Source organism: Bombina bombina, chromosome 3, assembly GCF_027579735.1.
Source record: "Bombina bombina isolate aBomBom1 chromosome 3, aBomBom1.pri, whole genome shotgun sequence".
Taxonomy (NCBI): Eukaryota; Metazoa; Chordata; class Amphibia; order Anura; family Bombinatoridae; genus Bombina; species Bombina bombina.
This window is the reverse complement of record NC_069501.1, coordinates 209640492-209659367: the sequence shown is the minus strand read 5'-3', so window position 1 is coordinate 209659367 and position 18876 is coordinate 209640492. Positions and strand designations below refer to the sequence as shown.

Sequence of the window (18876 nt, the reverse complement as noted above, 5' to 3'; positions counted from 1 at the left end):
TGTCCAGGGTTAGCCACCAACGGAGTGAATCTCTGGTCCTCTGATCTACTTGTATCGTCGGAGACAAGTCTGTATAATCCCCATTCCACTGACTGAGCATGCACAGTTGTAATGGTCTCAGATGAATTCGCGCAAAATGAACTATGTCCATTGCCGCGACCATTAAACCTATTACTTCCATACACTGTGCTATGGAAGGAAGAAGAACAGAATGAAGTACTTGACAAGAGCTTAGAAGTTTTGATTTTCTGGCTTCTGTCAGAAAAATCCTCATTTCTAAGGAGTCTATTATTGTTCCCAAGAAGGGAACTCTTGTTGACGGAGAAAGAGAACTTTTTTCTACGTTCACTTTCCACCCGTGAGATCTGAGAAAGGCCAGGACAATGTCCGTATGAGCCTTTGCTTGTGGTAGGGACGACGCTTGAATCAGTATGTCGTCCAAGTAAGGTACTACTGCAATGCCCCTTGGTCGTAGCACCGCTAGAAGGGACCCTAGTACCTTTGTGAAAATTCTTGGAGCAGTGGCTAATCCGAATGGAAGTGCCACAAACTGGTAATGCTTGTCCAGAAAGGCGAACCTTAGGAACCGATGATGTTCCTTGTGGATAGGAATATGTAGATACGCATCCTTTAAATCCACCGTGGTCATGAATTGACCTTCCTGGATGGAAGGAAGAATTGTCCGAATGGTTTCCATTTTGAACGATGGAACCTTGAGAAACTTGTTTAGGATCTTGAGATCTAAGATTGGTCTGAATGTTCCCTCTTTTTTGGGAACTATGAACAGATTGGAGTAGAATCCCATCCCTTGTTCTCCTAATGGAACAGGATGAATCACTCCCATTTTTAACAGGTCTTCTACACAATGTAAGAATGCCTGTCTTTTTATGTGGTCTGAAGACAATTGAGACCTGTGGAACCTCCCCCTTGGGGAAAGCTCCTTGAATTCCAGAAGATAACCTTGGGAGACTATTTCTAGCGCCCAAGGATCCGGAACATCTCTTGCCCAAGCCTGAGCGAAGAGAGAAAGTCTGCCCCCCACCAGATCCGGTCCCGGATCGGGGGCCAACATCTCATGCTGTCTTGGTAGCAGTGGCAGGTTTCTTGGCCTGCTTACCTTTGTTCCAGCCTTGCATTGGCCTCCAGGCTGGCTTGGTTTGAGAAGTGTTACCCTCTTGCTTAGAGGATGTAGCACTTGGGGCTGGTCCGTTTCTGCGAAAGGGACGAAAATTTGGTTTATTTTTAGCCTTGAAAGACCTATCCTGAGGAAGGGCGTGGCCCTTACCCCCAGTGATATCAGAAATAATCTCTTTCAAGTCAGGGCCAAACAGCGTTTTCCCCTTGAAAGGTATGTTAAGCAATTTGTTCTTGGAAGACGCATCCGCTGACCAAGATTTTAGCCAAAGCGCTCTGCGCGCCACAATAGCAAACCCTGAATTTTTTGCCGCTAATCTAGCCAATTGCAAAGTGGCGTCTAAAGTAAAAGAGTTAGCCAATTTGAGAGCATGAATTCTGTCCATAATCTCCTCATAAGAAGAATCTTTATTGAGCGACTTTTCTAGTTCATCGAACCAGAAACACGCTGCTGTAGTGACAGGAACAATGCATGAAATGGGTTGTAGAAGGTAACCTTGCTGAACAAACATCTTTTTAAGCAAACCCTCTAATTTTTTATCCATAGGATCTTTGAAAGCACAACTATCTTCTATAGGGATAGTAGTGCGTTTGTTTAGAGTAGAAACCGCCCCCTCGACCTTGGGGACTGTCTGCCATAAGTCCTTTCTGGGGTCGACCATAGGAAACAATTTCTTAAATATAGGGGGAGGGACAAAAGGTATGCCGGGCCTTTCCCATTCTTTGTTTACAATGTCCGCCACCCGCTTGGGTATAGGAAAAGCTTCGGGGGGCCCCGGGACCTCTAGGAACTTGTCCATCTTACATAATTTCTCTGGAATGACCAAATTCTCACAATCATCCAGAGTAGATAACACCTCCTTAAGCAGAGCGCGGAGATGTTCCAATTTAAATTTGAATGTAATCACATCAGGTTCAGCTTGTTGAGAAATTTTCCCTGAATCTGAAATTTCTCCCTCAGACAAAACCTCCCTGGCCCCCTCAGACTGGTGTAGGGGCATTTCAGAACCATTATCATCAGCGTCCTCATGCTCTTCAGTATTTTCTAAAACAGAGCAGTCGCGCTTTCGCTGATAAGTGGGCATTTTGGCTAAAATGTTTTTGATAGAATTATCCATTACAGCCGTTAATTGTTGCATAGTAAGGAGTATTGGCGCACTAGATGTACTAGGGGCCTCCTGTGTGGGCAAGACTGGCGTAGACGAAGGAGGGGATGATGCAGTACCATGCTTACTCCCCTCACTTGAGGAATCATCTTGGGCATCATTTTCTCTAAATTTTGTGTCACATAAATCACATCTATTTAAATGAGAAGGAACCTTGGCTTCCTCACATACAGAACATAGTCTATCTGATAGTTCAGACATGTTAAACAGGCATAAACTTGATAACAAAGTACAAAAAACGTTTTAAAATAAAACCGTTACTGTCACTTTAAATTTTAAACTGAACACACTTTATTACTGAAAATGTGAAAAAGTATGAAGGAATTTTTCAAAATTCACCAAAATTTCACCACAGTGTCTTAAAGCCTTAAAAGTATTGCACACCAAATTTGAAAGCTTTAACTCTTAAAATAACGGAACCGGAGCCGTTTTTATATTTAACCCCTATACAGTCCCTGGTATCTGCTTTGCTGAGACCCAACCAAGCCCAAAGGGGAATACGATACCAAATGACGCCTTCAGTAAGCTTTTTCTATGTATCTGAGCTCCTCACACATGCATCTGCATGCCTTGCTTCCCAAAAACAACTGCGCAATAGAGGCGCGAAAATGAGGCTCTGCCTATGATTAGAGAAGGCCCCCAGTGAAAAAGGTGTCCAATACAGTGCCTGCCGGTTATTTTACATAATTCCCAAGAATAAAATAACTCCTCAAAGCTATGAAGTATTAAAAATGCTTATAAATCAATCGTTTTAGCCCAGAAAAATGTCTACCAGTCTTTAAAGCCCTTGTGAAGCCCTTTATTCTCATTTAATAAAAATGGCTTACCGGATCCCATAGGGAAAATGACAGCTTCCAGCATTACCACGTCTTGTTAGAAATGTGTCATACCTCAAGCAGCAAAAGTCTGCTCACTGTTTCCCCCAACTGAAGTTAATTCCTCTCAACAGTCCTGTGTGGAAACAGCCATCGATTTTAGTAACGGTTGCTAAAATCATTTTCCTCTTACAAACAGAAATCTTCATCTCTTTTCTGTTTCAGAGTAAATAGTACATACCAGCACTATTTTAAAATAACAAACTCTTGATTGAAGAATAAAAACTACATTTAAACACCAAAAAAACTCTAAGCCATCTCCGTGGAGATGTTGCCTGTACAACGGCAAAGAGAATGACTGGGGAAGGCGGAGCCTAGGAGGGATCATGTGACCAGCTTTGCTGGGCTCTTTGCCATTTCCTGTTGGGGAAGAGAATATCCCCACAAGTAAGGATGACGCCGTGGACCGGACACACCTATGTTGGAGAAATTATGCTTACCAGATAATTTCCTTTCCTTCTGTATGAGGAGAGTCCACAACCCCTGCCCGTTTTTCTCCGTTGCGCAGACCTACATTTTTGTTTATTCTTCTGGCACCCTTTATGCCCTGATACTTCTCCTACAGTTCCTTGTTCCCTTGGTTGAATGACTGAGATAAGAGGGAAGTGGGGGAGGTATTTAAGCCTTTGGATGAGGTGTCTTTGCCTCCTCCTGGTGGCCAGGTTCTGTATTCCCACAAGTAAGGAATGAAGCCGTGGACTCTCCTCATACAGAAGGAAAATAAATTATCTGGTAAGCATAATTTATGCTATATACACACACACACACATATATATACACACACAGTATCTCACAAAAGTGAGTACACCCCTCACATTTTTGTAAATATTTTATTATATCTTTTCATGTGACAACACTAAAGAAATGACACTTGGCTACAATGTAAAGTAGTGAGTGTACAGCCTGTATAACAGTGTAAATTTGCTGTCCACTCAAAATAACAACACTCAGCCAATAATGTCTAAACTGTTGGCAACAAAGTGAGTACACCCCTTAGTGGAAATGCACAAAGTGTCAATATTTTGTGTGGCAACCATTTTCCAGCACTGCCTTGACCCTCTTGGGAATGAAGTTCACCAGAGATACACAGGTTGCCACTGGAGCCCTCTTCCCCTCATACATGACAATATCACTGAGCTGGTGGATGTAAGAAACCTTGTGCTTCCCCACCTTCCGTTTGAGGATGCCCCAAAGATGCTCAATAGGGTTAGGGCTGGAGACATGCTAGGCCAGTCCATCACCTTTACTCTCAGCTTCTTTAGCAAGGCAGTGGTCGTCTTGGAGGTGTGTTTGGGTTTATTATCATGTTGGAATACTGCCCTGCGGCCCACTCTGAAGAGAGTGGATCATGCTCTGCTTCAGTTTATCACAGTACATGTTGGCATTCATTGTTCCCTCAATGAACTGTAGCTACCCAGTGCTGGCAGCAATCATGCAGGCCCAGACCATGACACTCCCACCACCATGCTTGACTGTAGGCAAGACACACTTGTCTTTGTACACCTCAGCTGGTTGCCTCTATATACGCTTGACACCATCTCCACCAAATATGTTTATGTTTATCTTGGTCTCATTGGACCACAGCACATGGTTCCAGTAATCCATGTCCTTAGTCTGTAGCAAACTGTTTGCAGGCTTTCTTGTGCATTATCTTTACAAGAGGCTTCCTTCTAGGATGACAGCCATGCAGACCAATTTGATGCAGTGTGCGGTGTATGGTCTGAGCACTGACAGGCTGACCCCCCCCACTCCAACCTCTGCAGCAATGCTGGCAGCACTTATACGTCTATTTCCCAAAGACAACCTCAGGGTATGACATTGAGCACGTGCACTCAACTTCTTTGGTCGACGATGGCGAGGCCTGTTCTGGGTGAAACCTGTACTGTGAAACCGCTGTATGGTCTTGCCCACAGTGCTGCAGCTCAGTTTCAGGGTCTTGGCAATCTTCTTGTAGCCTAGGCCATCTTTATGTAGAGCAACAATTCTTTTTTTCAGATTCTCAGAGACAGTTCTTTGCCATGAGATGCCATGTTGAACTTCCAGTGACCAGTATGAGAGAGTGTGAGAGCGATAACACAAAATTGAACACACCTGCTCGCGATTCACACCTGAGACCTTGTAATACTAACAAGTCACATGGCACAGGGAGAGAAAATGGCTAATTGGGCCCAATTAGGACATTTCCACTTAGGGGTGTACTTTTGTTGCCAATGGTTTAGACATTAATGGCTGTGTGTTGAGTTATTTTAAGGGGACAGTAAATTTACACTGTTATACAGGATGTACATCCACTACTTTACATTGTAGCAAAGTGTCATTTCTTCAGTGTTGTCACATGAAAAGATATAATAAAATATTTACAAAAATGTGAGGGGTGTAGCCAGAGTAATTTTATCCGTGTTGTACTTATCTTTTTTTCTTGTTAATGACATCACTATTTTCTAGTAAAGATATATGTTAAATTAGTATTTTATTGTGATAACCTCTCTGTAAGAAGTGTTTTCTCATTTCTTCAATTTGGATCTCTGCCAGTTTCTCATTCGTATTGTTTCTTTTGAACCTGATAAACTGTGATTTTGGAAGGGCCTTTTTCAAGGCAGGAGGATGGCAGCTTGATGCATCTAGCAGCGAGTTCTTGTCTGTTGGTTTCCTGTATAATGTTGTACTCAACTTATTACCCTCTTTGTATATCTTTAGGAAGTAGCTCTTCCTTAGGCAGGTCTCCAATAGATCTAGAATTAGCTCAAAAGGTGGACCCACATATGGGTATTTCAATAGCTGTCTTCTAACTGCTGCCAAGCCGCCTTGATGAGAAATGACCGTATACAAGCTAGTAACATCTAGTGTCACTAGCAGATCTTCTTTAATGTTGAAGTTTGTTCTAATGACATTATTAGAATCTTTTATATACATGTTCATGTTCTGGACCAGAGGTTTTAGTAGACTATCCACGTATATAGCCAGGGGTTGAAGTATCGACTCTACTGCAGAGACTATAGGACGACAATTTATACCAAGGGGCTTCAGGGTTAAAAATGTCCCAACCCTAGGTAAAAATAATCCCACATTCTGTGAAAGGTGGTTTAACATTTTATATAAATGTGCATTGGACTTGATGTTACTAGTAGTCCAAGAAGTAAGAATTCTACTCTCACAGGTGAGAACAGAGATAGAACAATACACCACTGAACATAATAACACCATCAACATTAAAGAAGATGATCTGCTAGTGACACTAGATGTCACTAGCTTGTATATGGTCATTCCTCATCAAGAAGGCTTGGCAACAGTAAGAAGACAACTATTGAAATACCCATACGTGGGTCCAACTATTGAGCTAATTCTAGATCTATTGGATACCTGCCTAAGTAAGTACTACTACAGTTTCGAAAGCCAGTTTTATCTTCCTTAACTAATGGGTACTACGATGGGGTCCAGTGTGGCCCCATCGTATGCTAACATATTTATGTCTGAGTTTGAGGATAATGGTACAACTTTTTTTCAAAGGTCAGAAATTGTTTATTTCGAAAGATACATAGATGATCTGCTATTGGTTTGATCTGGCCATGAAGATCTGCAAGTATGGTTCAACGAATTGAACACAGAACATAAAACGCTGAAATTCAAGATAAATTACAACCATAGAGAAATTAAATTTCTGGACCTAAAGATTTACAAAGAGGATAATAAGTTGAGTACAACATCATACAGGAAACCAACAGACAAGAACTCGCTGCTAGATGCATCAAGCGCCCATCCTCCTGCCTTGAAAAAGGCCCTTCCAAAACCACAGTTTATTAGGGTCAAAAGAAACAATACAGAGGAGAAAACTGGCAGAGATCCAAATTGAAGAAATGAGACAACGCTTCTTACAGAGAGGTTATCACAACAAAATACTAAATCACCATATAGAAAATAGTGATATCATTAACAAAAAAAAAAAAGATGAGCACAACACGGATAAAATGACTCTGGCTATGACATACTCAGCAGATAAAAATGAGTTAAGCTCCATACTCAAAGAAAACTGGGGGATACTCTTCATTGATGAAACACTCTTTTGATAAAATGAAGACCCCTTGAATAGGGTACAGACGAGGGAGACCACTTAAGGACAGCTTACAAAAAACAGATTCGCATCATTGTTAGAATACGAAGACTTGGCTAGAAAATGTGAAACCAGGATGCTAACAAATGTAGCGGGTACACTACATGCAATGGGATGCTGAAAGGACGTTTCTTTCATCACCCGAGAAATAGGAAGAAATATTTTCTTAAACATACGTTAACATGCACCATGAACTTTGTGGTATACTTATTACACTGTCCTATGTAGGAAAAACATGTGACAAGCAGGGATGCGCCGCTACTGGCTGCCACACTTTCCTCAGGCTCCTGACCTCTACAGGATTTATCTTAATTTTAACCTCCTTACATTCAAAATTCATCCCAATTAATTCAAGGACCAATATCGACTCCACTTAACGCACAACTAGACTCATCAAAGTTGAACGGATGGCATTACTACAGTGAGATACTCAACGGATGGAAACACTCCCACCGGAACATCTTGCTTAGATTTAATTACTAAACACAAGAAAAACTAATCAATGAAATCTATTTCACTAAAACACTGGTTTTAAAACCTGTGCATGCTTTATCTGTTATCTACAATGCTGCCTGAATGCTGCCTGAAGTGCAAAATCTCACACCTCACTCTGGCCTGAATCCTATAGAGCAGGGCAATGTAACCAATGTAACCAGCCCCCACTGCTAACATACCTACAAAAAATAGAAGCTATTTTAACCCATTCACTGCAGAGGGAATGACCACCTATACACCCTCACATCTGCACTCCTTAAGACCCCAAAAAGGAGACTTCAACACTTGGATTGACAACATCCTATCCCTGCTTGGGCAGGATCTCCTCGGGTTCACACAAATCGCCACCACTCCCACCCACAGAAAAGATCATACACTTGATCTAGTGTTCCAGTCTGGACTAGAAGTGTCACCAGTAACTGTAAACCCAGTTACCTGGTCAGACCACCACTCCATTCACTTCTTCATTGTATCACAATCAACCAGACACCAGCCTCAGAACCTGGTTGAACACCGCTCATTAAAAGGGGGGACACCACTGGATGTAGCATCACATATGGATCTAAGTAATCTAATAGGCACCTGCGAAGACCCCAGCTCCTTAGTCCGACTCTACAACAAAACCATGAGAGACACCCTAGGAAGCATTGCACTAACTCGCATACGCACTGTCAAAACCAACAACAATGCACCGTGGTTTGATAGCTCCATCAGAGAAATGAAAAGAACAGGACATAAACTCGAGAGAAAGTGGCACAGAACACATGATCCAGAGGATAAAGCCACTCTTACCAAACATCTAAATAAATATAAATCCAAGATAACTCAAACAATCTTCATTTTTATCATGCAAAATTGCACTCTCCCACAATAGACCCAAGCAACTGTTTTGCACAGTAGAAAGGCTCTGCAAACCAGCATGCATGCTTAGCCCCACCAACTTTTCTCAGGATAAATGTGAAGCATTTGCGAACTTCTTCAGAGACAAGAAGAACCACAGTGTAGCGGATCTGAGATATACTTTCATTGATCATGTCCCTCCGCTTCCAAGAGTGGGTGACCGTAACAAAGTCTTGATGCAGAGAGAAGCGAGATGGACATTTGAACTGGAGACGCTGATACCCAAAGGTTTCAATACTAAGACTGAGTGGCATAGCTTTCTGTAACACTCGTTCTCTGGCCTGATGGATAGAATCTCTTTAAATCTGAAGTTGTTGTTTTAGTTTCTATGCCTTTAATATCATAATCTGATACATCGCATGGAGAGTCATAAGTCTTGGACTATGGACAACTTTGTCAATTGTATAGTAGTCATTTGATATACATTTAAAGGGACATTATACACGCATGTTTTCTTTGCATAAAAGTTTTGTAGATGATCTATTTATATAGCCCATAAAGTAGTTGTTTTTTTAAAAAAAAAAAAATAGTTTTTCTTATTTTTAAATAACATTGCTCTGATTTTCAGACTCCTAACCAAGCCCCAAAGTTTTATGAGAATACCGTCGGCTACCTTCTCCAGCTTGCTCCTGTTTGTGTAAAGGGTCTTTTCATATGCAAAAGAATGGGGAGGGTCTTATTTCCCACTTGCAGTGGGCTTTCCAGTCTACCTTTTCAACAGAGCTAAACTGAGTGCTTCTAAGTAAGTTTTTAAACAGTTTTATACTGGATTTTTATATAAGTTTCTGTGCATCTTATTCTTTATAGTAGTGTCTATTACATGCAGTTATATGAAAATGAGTGTATACTGTCCCTTTAAGTTTATATTTGCATTTATATTTGCCCTTTTCCCTTAAGGTTTGATTATTTATATGTCTATCTATTTTCCCGTCTTTGTATACCACCATTAGTTTTTCGTTTTTGATATATAGTCATCTGTTGTCTCGACTATAAATATCTAATAATGATGCTGATTGAGGGCTGTGACACTTTTTGTATTTTTGCATTGTTTGCCTTTGTTTTTAATGTTAGTTTAAAATAAGATTGGGGGCCAACGGTAAAGCAGCACGATAGGACATCACATGTTCACTATTTTTTCGCCGGATAGTTACTAGGTCACAAACGTCGTCCTTGGTGACGTAAGCAAGACCCCGGGGAACTGCCGGGACGTAAGTTACATATGATCACAAGATAATCGTATAGGATATATAGGCAGTAGTCTGCTGTTTGTTACATAACTGTTAGATTAGTCACATTTTATTTATTTATGTATAAACACAGGCTTTTAGATAGTGTACAGCGGTCGGTAGCTAGGCAACATACGGTGCCTGCTTGTGATGTATGCTATGCGCCGGACATCACTGCTTGAACACACACGAGGTGATTAGCGATAATGATTATCACATATGTGGTGAGTAGAGTATATAAGGTTGGGATTTTGTATTTTTATTTGTATGAGTCTGAGGACGGGGGTAAAACCCTGAAACGTCACTCTCTTGGATTAAACTTTTTGCCACTTTTAAATCCGGTGAGTGCCTGCCTTTATTTGTGACTGTTGATACTTTGCTGAGCATCCATATACAAACAAAAGTATTTCAGCACTCCAGCCAGGTATTGCAAGTCACCCAAGGGCCACTAACTAAGGCCCAAAAAAATAATTTAACAGATAGCAGGAGGGTGACAGCAAATTCCAATATTTATTTAATGAAGACAAAAATACATGCCCCGGTCAAAGAGGATTTATCGTGAGTGCTAAACCCATATGTGATATCTCTCTCTATATACACACACGTGTGTGTGTGTGTATGTATATATATATATATATATATATATATATATATATATATATATATAAATATATATATATATATATATATATATATATACAGATTATTTTGGAAGTGAAGGGCACTCTCTGGATTTTTGCAGAAAAATAGAATGTTTTTATTTGTAATAACGAGTCATCAAGGACAAAGTCGACGTTTCGGCTCGTTTCAGAGCCTTCTTCAAGAAATAGAAATCTGTAAATCAAGTTAAGAAAAGAACAAATGCTAATACAGTATCCAATATAAAGTGATAACAAACACCCAACACCAATACTATACTACATTAAAAACCGTTGAGAATAAACCCTATCTCAGAACCAACAATGTGGCTATAGTAAACATCCACTCGCACAAATAACCCTCTAACAACCAGCAAAAAAGCCGGTAAGGAGCCAGAGAGAGACTATTAGAGGGTACCAATCCAAAAACAGAACATGTATAATATGCTTAGATAACCGAATTCTTGCACAAAGATGGAAAAAGATACATATTATATGATTTATCATTCAGGAAATTTTTACAGAGTCCGGAATACTACTGGGTATTTCACTAGAACTCAAAAGTAAAACAACCTATTGGTCCTGAATGATAAATCATATAATATGTATCTTAGGAAAGAAAAGTCTCTACTCTCATCCAGAAAAACTAAAGCGTCTTCAGATTACAAGACACTACTGGAACTTCAAATGAGATCGGGTTCTATGGTCAGATGAAACCAAGATAGATCTTTGTGACAAAGACCAGAGGTGGTTTTGGTGCACACAGAGAGGTAGCCATATGGAAACGTCCCTTATGTCAACCGGTTAAATATAGTAGTGGCTCTTTTTCTGCCTCAATCTGGGACATTTTGTTAGGATACATGGTATCATGGACTATCAAATATCAACAGATATTAAATGAACACCTGACGGCCATGGATGGATCTTCCAGCAGGACAATGATGCAAAACATACATGAAAATCATCAGAAAAATTGTTTACTGACCACAAAAATCAAAGTCCTGCCATGGCCATCCCAGTCCCTTGACTTGAACCCCATAAAAAAAACATGTGTGGTGAACTGAAGAGGAGAGAACACAAGTATAAACATAGGAATTTGAAGGATCTGGACATATTCTGTATGGAGGAATGGTCTCAGATCCCTTGACATGTATTCTCCAACCTCATCAGGCTTTACAGGAAAAACCTTAGAGCTGTTATCTTGGCAAAGGGCCCCAATATTAGTGGAAGACACTATATATAGCAGAGTACTGGGTCCTGACTATTTGCTGGAAACTTATTAGGCATGAAAAACTTGTTGCGCCGCACCCTTCTCCTGCACAATCCATTCAGGACCTTTTGTTTTGCAAGATGGATTCTCACCCAAAGTGGTGGAAAGATGGTAGTTGACACTTAAGCGATATTACCAATTTAGCCGCTAATAAAAATATACAGCTAGGTATTTATAGCGCTTTGAGAGCACGCTTGTATAAATCCAGATCTTAGAGTAGGGATCATGTCCAGGAATCAACCCGGCTACGAAAAATATCCGAAGGCATCGAGCGGCTACCTAATCCCACATTCGGATCATCATGAAGAATCTGAATGCATGTAACTATTAGATAGACCACCTCTCCCTTAGCGGACGATTAATATATTCTATTCTTGGCATTTGTGACATCATAGGGATTCCTTTACCAGACAACCAATGCTGGGGGACCAGAGATGGTTAGCTGATAATTAACCATGAGGCCCTCTCTTTTCACCATCAAATAAACTCTTAATTGCCCAGTACTTGTCAAATCAAGGAAGATGAGGGAGTGGGAAAGGGTATATGAGGAAATAGAATGAAGATTTGCAATCGGCTACACCAGGTCAGATATCCGATGTGCGACATTGTACAAATTATATTTAAAGATAACAATTAGATGGCACATGGTCCATGTTAAGCTTCACAGTATTTTCCAAACCTGCACCAACTTGTGCTGGAGAGGTTCAGTGAGATTGGTTCACATCTTCATATTTGGTGGGCCTGTTCTAAGTTCAAACATTACCGGGGCTTTGGTAGCAAGGGTGCTAAAGGAATTGGGTCAATTTCGTACCTTGACATGACACACATGATTAAGGGGTAACACCCAAAACATTATGGTTTTTGCTTTGTGTGCCAATAAATGGTTATTTTACACTGTGCTGTTGCATCTTTGAGATATTTATCTATTTCGTACCTTGTCAGCCCCAGAGGCACTCTTCCATTTGGGTATGTGGAGGCTCTACAAACAGGATAAATACCTAGCTTTGTATATATTAGCGGCTTAATTGGCAATAGAAAGTCAGTTGATAAAGCAGGAAGAACCCACCTCGAATCAAGCTCTGGACATTATCCAGTACATAAAGACAATGAAGGAATATTGTCTGAGGACTGATGGTCGGGTAGAGATTCATAGTATTTAATGGGTTGTTTGCGACGAGTGGGTGATTAAGCCCTTAAGGTGTCTTTCTTTCTTTCATGTAATTGGCCATGAGCTAGTGACGTATGGGATATACATTCCTACCAGGAGGGGCAAAGTTTCCCAAATCTCAAAATGCCTATAAATACACCCCCCACCACACCCACAATTCAGTTTTACAAACTTTGCCTCCTATGGAGGTGGTGAAGTAAATTTGTGCTAGATTTCTACGTTGATATGCGCTTCTCAGCATGCTGAAGCCCGGTTCCTCTCAGAGTGCAGTGAATGACAGAGGGATGTGAAGGGAGTATTACCTACTGAATGCAATGGTCATCCTAACGGGGATCTATTTCATAGGTTCTCTGTTTTCGGTAGAAGAGATTCATCTCATACCTCCCTTTTCAGATCGACGATATACTCTTATATACCATTACCTCTGCTGATTCTCGTTTCAGTACTGGTTTGGCTATCTACTTTATGTAGATGAGTGTCTTTTGGCAAGTATGTTTTCCTTTATTAAGACACTCTTAGCTATGGTTTGGCACTTTAAATGTAAAGTTCTAAATATATTGTTTATACATATATTTGCCATGATTCAGGTTTATCAGTATATTTCCTTTTTGCAGACTGTCAGTTTCATTTTGGGAAATGCACATATAAAAAAAAAAAAAAATTCTTACCTGAAATTTTTCAAATTGACTTTTTTCTAAATTGCGGGCTGTTAGGCTCGCGGGTGCACAAAATGCTATAATTTATTGCGTCATTCTTGGCGCAACTTTTTTTGGCGCGAGAATTACGTTTGTTGACGTATTTTCGTAATTTCCGGCGTCTTAGTTGGCGCCGAGAATTTTCAAGTAGTTGTGTCATCTACGTGTTTGTTGCAGACGTTTTGGCACCAAAAATATTTTGTCAGTTGTAGGCATCATACTTGGCACCAGAATTTTGACATTATTTAAGTCTTCATGTATTTTTGCTTCTGGTTTCCAGAGGCTTATTCTGCTTCTGGTTTCCAGAGGCTTATTCTGTTTGCATTTTTTCCCTTTCCTGAAACTGTCATATAAGGAAATTGATAATTTTGCTTTATATGTTATTTTTTCTCTTACATATTGCAATATGTCTCAATCTGATCCTGTTTCAGAATCCACTATTGGAATCCTGCTGCCTGATGTCGGTTCTACCAAAGCTAAGTGCACTTGTTGTAAACTTGTGGTAACTGTTCCTCCGGCTGTAGTTTGTGATAGTTGTCATGACAAACTTTTACATGCAGAAAATATTTCCATTAGTAGTAATCCATTACCTGTTATTCCTTCAACATCTAATGCTCAGGATATTACTGTTAATGTGAGAAAATTTGTTTCTAATTCTATTCAGAAGGCTTTGTCTGTCATACCACCTAACATAAAAGGTCTTTTAAAACGTCTCATAAAATTGATGAATTTTTAAATGACCCTCATCAGAGATAGATAAATCAGAATGTTGTCGATCTATCTGGTTCAGAAGATTCTGCCTCAGATATTGACACTGACAAATCTTCATACTTATTTAAAATGGAGTATATTCGTTCCTTATTGAAGAAGGTGTTGATTGCATTAAATATGGAGGAGACTAGTCCTCTCGATATTAAAACTAGCAAACGTTTAAATTCAGTTTTTAAACCTCATGTAGTTATTCCAGAGGTTTTTCCAGTTCCTGGTGCTATATTCAGATGTAATTACTAGGGAATGGAATAGACTGGGTACCTCTTTTACTCCTTCTTCAAGGTTTAAGAAACTGTACCCTTTGCCGTCTGATAGATTGGAGTTTTGGGAAAAGATCCCCAAAGTTGATGGGGCCATCTCTACTCTTGCTAAACGTACTACTATTCCTACGGCAGATAGTACTTCTTTTAAAGATCCTTTAGATAGGAAACTTGAATCTTATCTAAGGAAAGCTTATTTTTGTTCAGGTCATCTTCTTAGGCCTGCTATTTCTTTGGCTGATGTTGCAGCTGCGTCAACTTTTTGGTTGGAAACCCTAGCGCAACAAGTATCAGATCATAATGTGTATAGCATTAAGTTAAGTTAATTCAACATGCTAATAATTTCATCTGTGATGCCATTTTTGATATCATCAGAATTGATGTCAGATATATGTCTTTAGCGCTTTTAGCTAGAAGAGCTTTATGGCTTAAATCTTAGAATGCTGATATGACTTCTAAATCAACGTTGCTATCTTTCTCTTTCCAAGGTAATAAATTATTTGGTTCCCAGTTGGATTCAATTATTTCAACTGTCACTGGGGGGAAGGGAGCTTTTTTTGCCTCAGGATAAAAAAAATCTAAGGGTAAATTTAAGGCTGCTAACCGTCTTCGTTCCTGTCGACAAAATAAGGAACAGAAACCTGATCCTTCCCCTAAGGGAACGGTTTCCAATTGGAAGCCTTCTTCAGTCTGGAATAAATCCAAGACATTTAAAAGGTCTAAATTAGCCCCCAAGTCCGCATGAAGGTGCGGCCCTCCTTCCAGCTCAGCTGGTAGGGGGCAGACTAAAATTCTTCAAGGATGTTTGGATCAATTCAATCCAAAATCATTGGATTCAGAACATTGTTTCTCAAGGGTACAGAATAGGTTTCAAAGTAAGACCGTCTGTGAGAATTTTCTCTCTCTCACGCATTCCAGTGAACCCAGAAAAGTCTCAGGCTTTCCTGAAGTGTGTTTCAGACCTGGAGGTATCTGGGGCAATTGTGCCAGTTCCTGTTCAGGAACGGGGTCTGGGGTTTTATTCAAATCTGTTCATTGTCCCAAAGAAGGAGAATTCTTTCAGACCAGTTTTGGATCTAAAAATGTTGAACCGTTACGTGAGAATTCCAACATTCAAAATGGTGACTATAAAGACTATTCTGCCTTGTTCAGCAAGGGCATTATATGTCCACAATAGACTTACAGGATGCATATCTTCATATTCGGATTCATCCAGATCACCATCAGTTCCTGAGATTCTCTTCTCTAGACAAGCATTACCAATTTGTTGCTCTTCCTTTTGGCCTAGCAACAGCTCCAAGGATCTTTTCAAAGGTTCTCGGTGCCCTACTCTCTGTAATAAGAGAGCGGGGTATTGCGGTGTTTCCTTATTTGGACGATATCTTGGTACTTGCTCAGTCTTTACGTTAAGCAGAATCTCACACAAATCAACTAGTGTTGTTTCTTCAAAAACATGGTTGGAGGATCAATTTACCAAAAAGTTCTTTGATTCCTCCGACAAGGGTAACCTTTTTAGGTTTTCAAATAGATTCAGTATCCATGACTTTGTCTCTAACAGACAAGAGATGTCTGAAATTGGTTGCAGCTTGTCGGAACCTTCAGTTTCAATCATTCCCTTCAGTAGCTATGTGCATGGAGGTTTTAGATCTCATGACTGCAGCATCGGACGCGATCTCCTTTGCTCATTTTCACATGAGACCTCTTCAGCTTTGTATGCTGAATCAATGGTGCAGGGATTATACAAGGATATCACAATTAATATCCTTAAATCCCAATGTTCGACTATCTCTGACTTGGTGGTTAGATCACCATCGTTTAGTTCAGGGGGCCTCTTTTGTCCATCCAACCTGGACTGTGATCACAACAGATGCGAGTCTTTCAGGTTGGGGAGCTGTCTGGGGATCTCTGACAGCGCAGGGGGTTTGGAAATCTCAAAATGCGAGATTACAAATCAATATTTTGGAACTCCGTGCGATTCTCAGAGCTCTTCAGCTTTGGCCTCTTCTGAAGAGAGAACCGTTTATTTCTTTTCAGACAGACAATGTCACAACCATGGCATATGTCAATCATCAAGGTGGGACTCACAGTCCTCAAGCTAGGATACTTGCTTGGGCGGAATCCAGCTCCTGTCTAATTTCTGCAGTCCATATACCAGGTATAGACAATTGGGAAGCGGATTATCTCAGTCGCTAGACTTTACATCCGGGAGAGTGGTCTCTTCACCCAGATGTGTTTTTTCAGATTGTTCAGATGTGGGGGCTTCCAGAAATAGATCTGATGGCTTCTCATCTAAACAGGAAACTTCCCAGGTATCTGTCCAGGTATCCTCAGGCGGAAGCAGTGGATGCGTTGACACTTCCTTGCAGTTATCAACCTGCTTATATCTCTCCGACTCTAGTTCTTCTTCCAAGAGTGATTTCTAAAATCATAATGGAGCGTTCGTTTGTACTGCTGGTGGCTCCAGCATGGCCCCACAGGTTTTGGTATGCGGATCTTGTTCGGATGTCCAGTTCCCAACCTTGGCCACTTCCGTTAAGGCCAGACCTTCTGTCTCAAGGCCCTTTTTTCCCATCAGGATCTCAAACCATTAAATTTGAAGGTATGGAGATTGAACGCTTAGTGCTTAGTCATAGAGGTTTCTCTGACTCAGTGATTAATACTATGTTGCAGGCTCGCAAATCTGTGTCTAGAAAGATTATCGAGTTTGGAAGACTTACATTTTAAGGTGTTCTTCTCATAAATTCTCTTGGCATTCTTTTAGAATTCCTAGAATTTTACAGTTTCTTCAGGATAGTTTAGATAATGGTTTGTCTGCAAGTTCATTGAAAGGACAAATCTCTGCTCTTTCTGTTCTGTTTCACAGGAAAATTGCTAATCTTCCCGATATTCATTGTTTTGTTCAGGCTTTGGTTCGTATTAAGCCTGTCATTAAATCAATCTCTCCTCCTTGGAGTCTTAATTTGGTTTTGAAAGCTTTACAGGCTCCTCCGTTTGAGCCTATGCATTCTCTGGACATTAAATTACTTTCTTGGAAAGAATTGTTCCTTTTGGCCATCTCTTCTGCTAGAAGAGTTTCTGAATTATCTGCTCTTTCTTGTGAGTCTCCTTTTCTGATTTTTCATCAGGATAAGACGGTCTTGCGGACTTCATTTAAATTTTTACCTAAGGTTGTGAATTCCAACAACATTAGTAGAGAAATTGTTGTCCCTTCATTGTGTCCTAATCCTAAGAATTCTCTGGAGAGATCTTTACATTCTTTGGATGTGGTAAGAGCTTTGAAATATTATGTTGAAGCTACTAAAGATTTCAGAAAGACTTCTAGTCTATTTGTTATCTTTTCTGGTTCTAAGAAAGGTCAGAAGGCTTCTTCCATTTCTTTGGCATCTTGGTTAAAGCTATTGATTCATCATGCTTATTTGGAGTCAGGTAAATCCCCGCCTCAAAGGATTACGGCTCATTCTACTAGGTCAGTTTCTACTTCCTGGGCTTTTAGGAATAAAGCTTCTGTTGATCAGATTTGCAAAGCAGCAACTTGGTCTTCTTTGCATAATTTTACTAAATTCTACCATTTTGATGTTTTTTCTTCTTCAGAAGCAGTTTTTGGTAGAAAAGTACTTCAGGCAGCTGTTTCAGTTTGATTCTTCTGTTTATAATTTCAGTTTTTTTTCATTATAAGATTAAAATTTTTTATTTGGTTTGTGGATTAATTTTTCAGCGGCATTGGCATTTGGCTGTCTTTATTTTTATCCCTCCCTCTCTAGTGACTCTTGCGTGGAGTGCCACATCTTGGGTATTTGCTATTCCATACGTCACTAGCTCATGGACTCTTGCCAATTACATGAAAGAAAACATAATTTATGTAAGAGTTTACCTGATAAATTAATTTCTTTCATATTGGCAAGAGTCCATGAGACCCACCCTTTTTATGGTGGTTATGATTTTTTGTATAAAGCACAATTATTCCAATTCCTTGTTGATGCTTTCGCTCCTTTCTTATCACCCCACTTCTAGGCTATTCGTTAAACTGAATTGAGGGTGTGGTGGGGGGTGTATTTATAGGCATTTTGAGGTTTTGGAAACTTTGCCCCCTCCTGGTAGGAATGTATATCCCATACGTCACTAGCTCATGGACTCTTGCCAATATGAAAGAAATGCATTTATCAGGTAAAT

General features: G+C 40.1%; 1 protein-coding gene across 6 annotated transcripts in view; it reads right to left on the bottom strand.

Moving 5' to 3' along the window:
• Window positions 1-18876, bottom strand: part of NCOR1 (nuclear receptor corepressor 1) — a 1077134-nt gene that overhangs the window by 666729 nt on the left and 391529 nt on the right. The gene's annotated exons all lie outside the window — the stretch shown is intronic.